Here is a 7,483-nt window from a genome sequence, read left to right on the forward strand (position 1 = left end):
TTAAGAGGTACTGGCTAGTTGGTACATTTCAGCAGCTGAGAGTAACAATCCAGAGCCCATTCCAAAAATCCGCAACAGTCAATCAGCTCCCTTCTCTCCCCTCTGCTGCACCAAATTTTTAAGTTTTCAATTGAAGATATAATTTCAGATCTCAGTTTTGAGATTTTGAGTTTTTCTCCTGTTACCTGAACCTTATGTGTTGGTATTGGAAATTTTGTGGAGGACTTCCTGTAAGCCCTCTTAGTAAGTGGCTGACTCCCCTTCCTGGGTGTCCAGTGAAGCACCCAAGAATTAGGGTCTGCCTCCACTAGTGTCTTACACACAGGGTCTTCGGAAAAAGCCCCGAGGCCTCTGGAGAGTAATAACAAAGCCCTGGCCTCTGGCCTGCTGTGCTCCCAAGCCACGCCCAGGAAGTTCCTATAGGGATTTTACATTTATGGAGGAGTTACTGAATCTCCTCCGGAATTTCAGAAGGCACTGGCACAAGATGCTCAGAACACTTAACAGTTGTCCATTAATTTTTTTTTTTTTCAACACTGTGTTAGGGATTGGACCCACTGTTTTGTTACAGGGCCCAGCAGTAAGGCCAGGTAATAATCACAAGATTAAGATACATGAAACTAGCCAATATTCAACAAGTCACTTGGTTTATTGCACAAAATTAGCACACATCACTGATTAGTCAAAATAGTTAACGTTCAAAGGGGATAACGAACCACACCAAGGAGAAGTCTAAGAAAGAAATGTGTCAGCACCAGCAGCAATCTCTCTGGTCCAGCAACAGGTCTTGAGACAAGCAAGAGTGGGAAGTTGCCTTCTGCTCCCACAGAGGCTCCAGCAGCATCAGTCGGGAACAGCTCTCAGCAGGGTGGAGTCGGTCCTCCAGCAAAGTGTCTTCAAGTTGCTGAGTTCAGTGGTCTCATTTGAAGGAGCCTGCCTGTAGGGCACAGTAGTTACACCCAGGGGGTTGCGTATCTTATGAGTTGCTCCTTCTGTTTCAGTGAAGTCTTTCCTTGGATGTCCTCAAATTCCCCATCTCAACTTTTTTTTTTTTTAATTCAAGTATAGTTGATTTACAATGTTGTATTAGTTTCTGGTGTACAGCAAAGTGATTCAGTTATACATATATATACACATGTTCTTTTCCATTATGGTTTATTACAGGGTAATGAATATAGTTCCCTGTGCTATACAGTAGGACCTTGTTGTTTACCCATTCTATAGATAATAGTTTGCATCTGTTAATCCCAAACTCCCAATCCATCCCTCCCCCACAGCAACCACATGTCTGTTCTCTATATCTGAGTCAGTGTCTTTTTCATAGATATGTTCATTTGTGTGTATTTCACATTCTATATAGAAGTGATATCACATGGTATTTGTCTTCCTCTTTCTGACTTCACTTAGTATGATAATCTTCAGGTCCACCTATGTTGTTGCAAATGGCATTATTTCATTCTTCTTTATGGCTGAGTAGTATTCATTGTGTAATATATATATATATATACACTACATCTTCTGTATCTATTCATCTGTCAATGGATATTTAGGTTGTTTCCATGTCCTAGCTATTATAAATAGTGCTGCTATGAATACAGGGGTACATGTATCTTTTCAAATTAGTTTCATCCCGATATATGCCCACTAGTGGGATTGCTGGCTCATATGGCAAATCTATATTTAGTTTTCCGAGGAACCTCCGTACTGTTTTCCATAGTGGCTGCACCAATTTTCACCCACTGTGTAGGAGGGTTGCACTTTCTCCACACTCCCTCCAGCATTTGTTACTTGCAGACTTTTTAAATGATGGCCATTCTGAGCGGTGTGAGGTGGTATCTCATTTACTTTTAATTTGCATTTCTCTAATAATTAGAGATGATGAGCATCTTTTCATGTGCTTCCTGGCCATCTGTATGTCTTCTTTGGAGAAATGTCTATTTAGGCCTTCTGTCCACTTTTCAGTTGGTTTTTTTGTTGTTGTTATTGAGTTTGTATGAGCTGTTCGTCTATTTTGGAAATTAAAACCCTATCAGTTGCATCATTTGCAAATATTTCCTCCCAGTCCATATGTTGTCTCTTTGTTTTGTTTATGGTTTCCTTTGTTGTGCAAAAGCTTGTAAGTTTGATTAGGTCCCATTTGTTTATTTTTCCTTTTATTTCTCTTGCCTTGGTAGACTGACCCAGGAAAACATTGTCATGATTTACATCAGAGAACCTTTTGCCTATGTTCTCTTCCAGGAGTTTTATGGTGTCAAATCTTACAGTTAAGTCTTTAAGCCATTTTGAGTTTATTTTTGTGTATGGTGTAAGGGTGTGTTCTAACTTCACTGATCTACATGCAGCTGGCCAGCTTTCCCAGCACGACTTGCTAAAGAGACTGTCTTTCCTCCACTGTATATTCTTGCCTCCGTTGTTGAAGATTAATTGACCATATGTGTGTGGGTTTATTTCTAGGCTCTCTTTTCTGTTCCACTGATCCATGTCTGTTTCTGTGCCTAAAGTAACACTCAATTTATCATACCAAGACATCTACAGTCACATACCAAACATTTCAAAACAACTAATATGTAAGTTCACGTTAGCCACTGTGACTCCATTTAAAATTATTTAACATAGCTTAAGTCCTATAATTTCACACAAGATGGATCATGATACAAAAGAAATCAAATCATAACACATGATATCCCATCAGGTTGGGGGACAAAGAGTGATGGCAGGGGTGAGGCAGCCACTGAGAGAAAGCAAGTCCTGGTCGAATTTCCCTTTTCTTGGTGCTGTCAGTTTCTGTTGCAAGAATATTTCACTCATCTAGGTTAGGACACAATAGTCCTTGCACCACCTACTGCCTCAGTGGATGCAGGGACAAGTTTCCCTCCACCTTACCTATGGGAATATCCTTTCCTTGTGCCTTTGACCAGAAGCTCCACCTTGTGCAGTGATAACAGCCTTATGCTTCAATCCACCTTCCTCAGCTCTCCTTGGTGTGAGGTGTGGAGGACTCTTGAGTATATGAACAGTTAATTAGGCCTTTATAATTACTGGTCTAATTGTTTTATTAGATCATACAGCCTTGATCATGCAGCTCTGGGAAAACTGTTGAATTATTATGGCAGCTGTGATACTTGGGGATGGGTACTGCTGGCAACACATGGTACAGATAATACACAAAAACAGACAGCAGTGTCATGGACCTCCAGCAAGTGGCTGCTTCCTTTCCAAAGGGTGTTACCCAGCTAGGTTAGCCAATCTCTAAGCCAGTCACAGCTAAAGGGCATTCCCCTCAGTTACTTGCAAGTGCAATCATGCAATCCTGCTGGCTACACCAGCAGGATGTATTGGTCTCATTCTATTGATAGTGAGGTTACTGAGTAGGAATCCCTGAGGCACTCACCTAGGATGTACTATTGGTACCACAGACATTTCTCCTACCAGAGCCAATGCTATGGCTAGACCAATGCTTGTGGTTATTATGATCACAGGATGCACCTGAGCAAGAAATCATCAGGAAGTTCAGAAGAACAAGAGGTCCTGGAGGGTACAGGGCACACCTGAGGGCCACAGAGTGAGTTAGATATACAGGCAGGGAGCGTGGACACGGAGCTCTGCCTTTATTAGGGTCTGGGGTTGGCTGCGTGTCTATGCTTTTGTGGGTTCACTTTTTCTTGGCAAATTTAAAGTATAAAAGCAGGAATTAGGGTGCAGAAAGGGAGAAGCAGGGTCATTCAAAAGGATAGTTACCTAGGTTACACAGGGCTTTCTAAAAGGGGAACTTCATGGGTTGAGGTTGCCTGGTCCCTCATCTACTTAATTTGCTAATATCTGTGTTACACAGCTGGCAATATGTTTATTTGAAATGGATGTCTCTGAATGGATTCCTCAACAATCAAAAAGTTTTTCCACTCTGTTCTACAAGTTTATTAATTTTGATCCAATTTCTTTATAATATATGGGCATAATCACATCCTTGTGTGAGTTTTGGTAGACTGTCTTATATGAAGTTATATTTTATGAAACTGGTTCATTTCACCTAAGGTATACAAATTGAGGGCATATAGTTGTTCGTAATATTCCTTCATTTTCCTTTTAATTTATGTGGATTTAGTAGTGATGGTCCCTCTTTGACTTCTGGTACTAGTAATTTGTGTCTTCTCTCTTTCCTTGCTTAGCCTGGCTCAAGGTTTATTGATTGTCTTATCTCTTCAAACAACCAGCTTTTGGTTTTGTTGATTTTTCTCTACAGTCGTTCTCTACTCAATTTAATTGATATCTGCTCTATTTTTTATTTCTTTTATCCAGCTTGATTTAGGTCTGAATTGTTGTTCTAGGTCTAGTTTCATAAGGTGAAAACACATACCTATTTTTCATACTCCTGGTGTGTTTTCAATGAAATACCTACCTAGAACTGACTGTGCAAATCTTAACTCTGTAATCCATATATTGTCTGACTTTTTAATTAGTATGATGGAGTCCCACATAGTGTACTCTGACTTTTCCAGGTTTGGTAAATGACACAACATTTGAAAACATGGACTTGTTACCAGACTGCATGTGCAGTTGTCTCAGGTCTCCTGTGGGACACTGGGTAGGACACAAACTCTGTAGCACTGTATGTTTATCTGAAAAACGTGTATAATGTATTATCAACCTCATAGGGCTATTATGAAGTATGAAGACGTTAATCTATTGGATTGGCCAACAGGTTCTTTCAGCTCTTCCTGTAAGATGGCTCCAGTAGAACTTAGCTGTCTTTAACTTCATTTGAAACAATTTTGTTAGACTGTATGTGACAGCTGTCATATCATCTTGCATTTAAAAAAAGATTTATCAAAGTTGGTGAATTTTTGTGCAGCCATTTTAATACTGAAAATGGGTTTTAAAAAAGCAACATTTTCAGCATGTTATGCTTTATTATTTTGATAAAGGTAAAAATGCAACTGAAATGCAAAAAAAGATTTGTGCACTGTATGGAGAAGGTGCTGTGACTGATCGACCATATCAAAAGTGGTTTGCAAAGTTTTGTGCTGGAGATTTCTCGCAGGAGGATGCTCCACGGTTGGGTAGATCAATTGAAGTTGATAGCGATCAAATAGAGACATTAACTGAGAACAATCAACATTATACCACATGGGAGATAGCTGACATACTCAAAATATCCAGATCAAGCACTGAAAATCATTTGCACCAGCTTGGTATGATCATTGCTTTTCTGTTTGGGTTCCACACAAGTTAAGCGAGAAAAACCTACTTGACCATATTTCTGCACGCAATTCTCTACTTAAACGTAATGAAAACGTTCTGTTTTTAAAACAAATTGTGATGGACGGGTGATGAAAAGTGGATACTGTACAATAATGTGGAACAGAAGAGATCATGGGGCAAGAGAAATGAACCACCACCAACCACACCAAAGGCCAGTCTTCATCCAAAGAAGTTGATGTGTATTTGGTGGGATTGGAAGGGAGTCCTCTATTATGAGTTCCATCTGGAAAACCAAATGATTAATTCCAACAAGTACTGCTCCCAATTAGACCAACTGAAAGCAGCACTCAACGAAAAGCATCCAGAATTAGCCAACAGAAAACACATAATCTTCCATCAGGATAATGCAAGACCACATGTTTCTTTGATGACCAGGCAAAAGCTGTTACAGCTTGGCTGGGAAGTTCTGATTCATCTTCCTTATTCACCAGACATTGCACCTTTGGATTTCCATTTATTTTAGTCTTTACAAAATTCTCTTAATGGAAAAATTTCAATTCCCTGGAAGACTGTAAAAGGTACCTGGAACAGTTCTTTGCTCAAAAAGATAAAAAGTTTTGAGAAGATGAAATTATGAAGTTGCCTGAAAAATGGCAAAACGTAGTGGAACAAAAGGGTGAATACGTTGTTCAATAAAGTTCTTGGTGAAATGAAAAATGTGTCTTTTACTTTAACTTAAAACCAAAGGCACTTTTTGGCCAACCCAATATATAAAGGGAGTGGAAACACACCATTGTAAGTGTTTTACAAGTGTTAGGTGGTGTTACTATCATCAAATATACACGGAAGATAAGATAGGAAGTTTTAACAGATTCAGTTCATTGGCTGTCCAGGATCCAATCCCTGCTTATTCGTCGGGGGGTGGGGGCTGGGGGTGGGGGGGCAGACAAACATCTGCCCCAGAAGATATAGAGTTAAGGCCTATTAGCTGGATGAACCTGGGAATACACATCAAGCCTGTGGGCATCATAGTTTCTCTCCTGGGTTTACTCCAGCCACCTCCAGATGGTCCACTTGCCTCTAATCTTAGCATCTTTAATCCATTTTCTGCAAAACAGTCACAATGACCTTTTAAAAAATGCAGTGTCTTTAGACTTCTTGGCTGCTAGTGACAGAGTACTTAGTACCCAACTGGTACTAATTCAGCCAAAAACAACTGTATAAACGAACAAAATATGTCACACAAGTATTTTCAGTCATGCACAACTAGGCAATTGTTTTTTGTTATGGGGGCACATTCTTGATCCGTAGAAATTATCTAAACTAAAGATCAGATAGAGAAATAGGCTGAGAAACAAGTGAATACTTTATCAGTGATCTGTGAGAAAATACTAGTGATCGAATGTGTGTGGTTAAGATATAGAGAAAAATGGTAAAATATCTGAAGAAATAATTATTGAAAATTTCCAAAATTTGGTGAAGAAATTACGTTTTGTATCCAAGAATCTCAAAATCAAAGCAACATAAATGTGAAGAAAATATGTAGGTACACAACAGAAAAGCTTCAAAACCTAAACATAAAGAGAAAAATTTTAAAGCAGCCAGAGGGTTTTCTGAGGCTAACCACTGAGGTGTGTTGGATAATCTACTTATATTAAAAAAGAGAAAACAAAACAACAGCAAAATAACTGATTTAACTGGATAAAGTTGTCTTTAAAATATTATTAAGTTTCTGGATATTGCCTGAAGGGCATATCACAAAGTGAAAAACATACATTCAAGAAAATCTAAACTAAGAATGGCCAGAGTCTGAAATATGAATGCACTACTCTCCCCTTCCCTCACCCCACAGATCTTTGCTGTGGGCATGGTAATCTGAGCAAAGTCAAACCAGCAAATGGGCTCCATTCCCCCATTTCAGAATTCTGCATTTTTACCTCAGGAGGGACAGGACACTGAAATTTCTCATTTCTGCCTGCCCGGGGTTGCAGAAGCTACTTCTTACAGACATGACAATGAATATCCCCCCCCAGACAGTACACATGGGATGAAAGCTGTACTCCTGGTACATTGTGTCAAGATTATTTGAGTCCAAGCCTAGCAGTATTATCAAAAACTGTGAAGACTGCTCTGGTTTCTACTCCAACATGTAAAAAAGTCAGAAACTGTCAGTCCCATCTATACAACAATGAAGAAAATCTAACAAAGTGAACAACACTTCTAAGACAACAGAGGTCACTGGGAGAACAAATGCCCCAAGAAAGGTGAATACAGAGAAACACAG

This window comes from Delphinus delphis, chromosome 6 (assembly GCF_949987515.2).
Source record: "Delphinus delphis chromosome 6, mDelDel1.2, whole genome shotgun sequence".
Taxonomy (NCBI): Eukaryota; Metazoa; Chordata; class Mammalia; order Artiodactyla; family Delphinidae; genus Delphinus; species Delphinus delphis.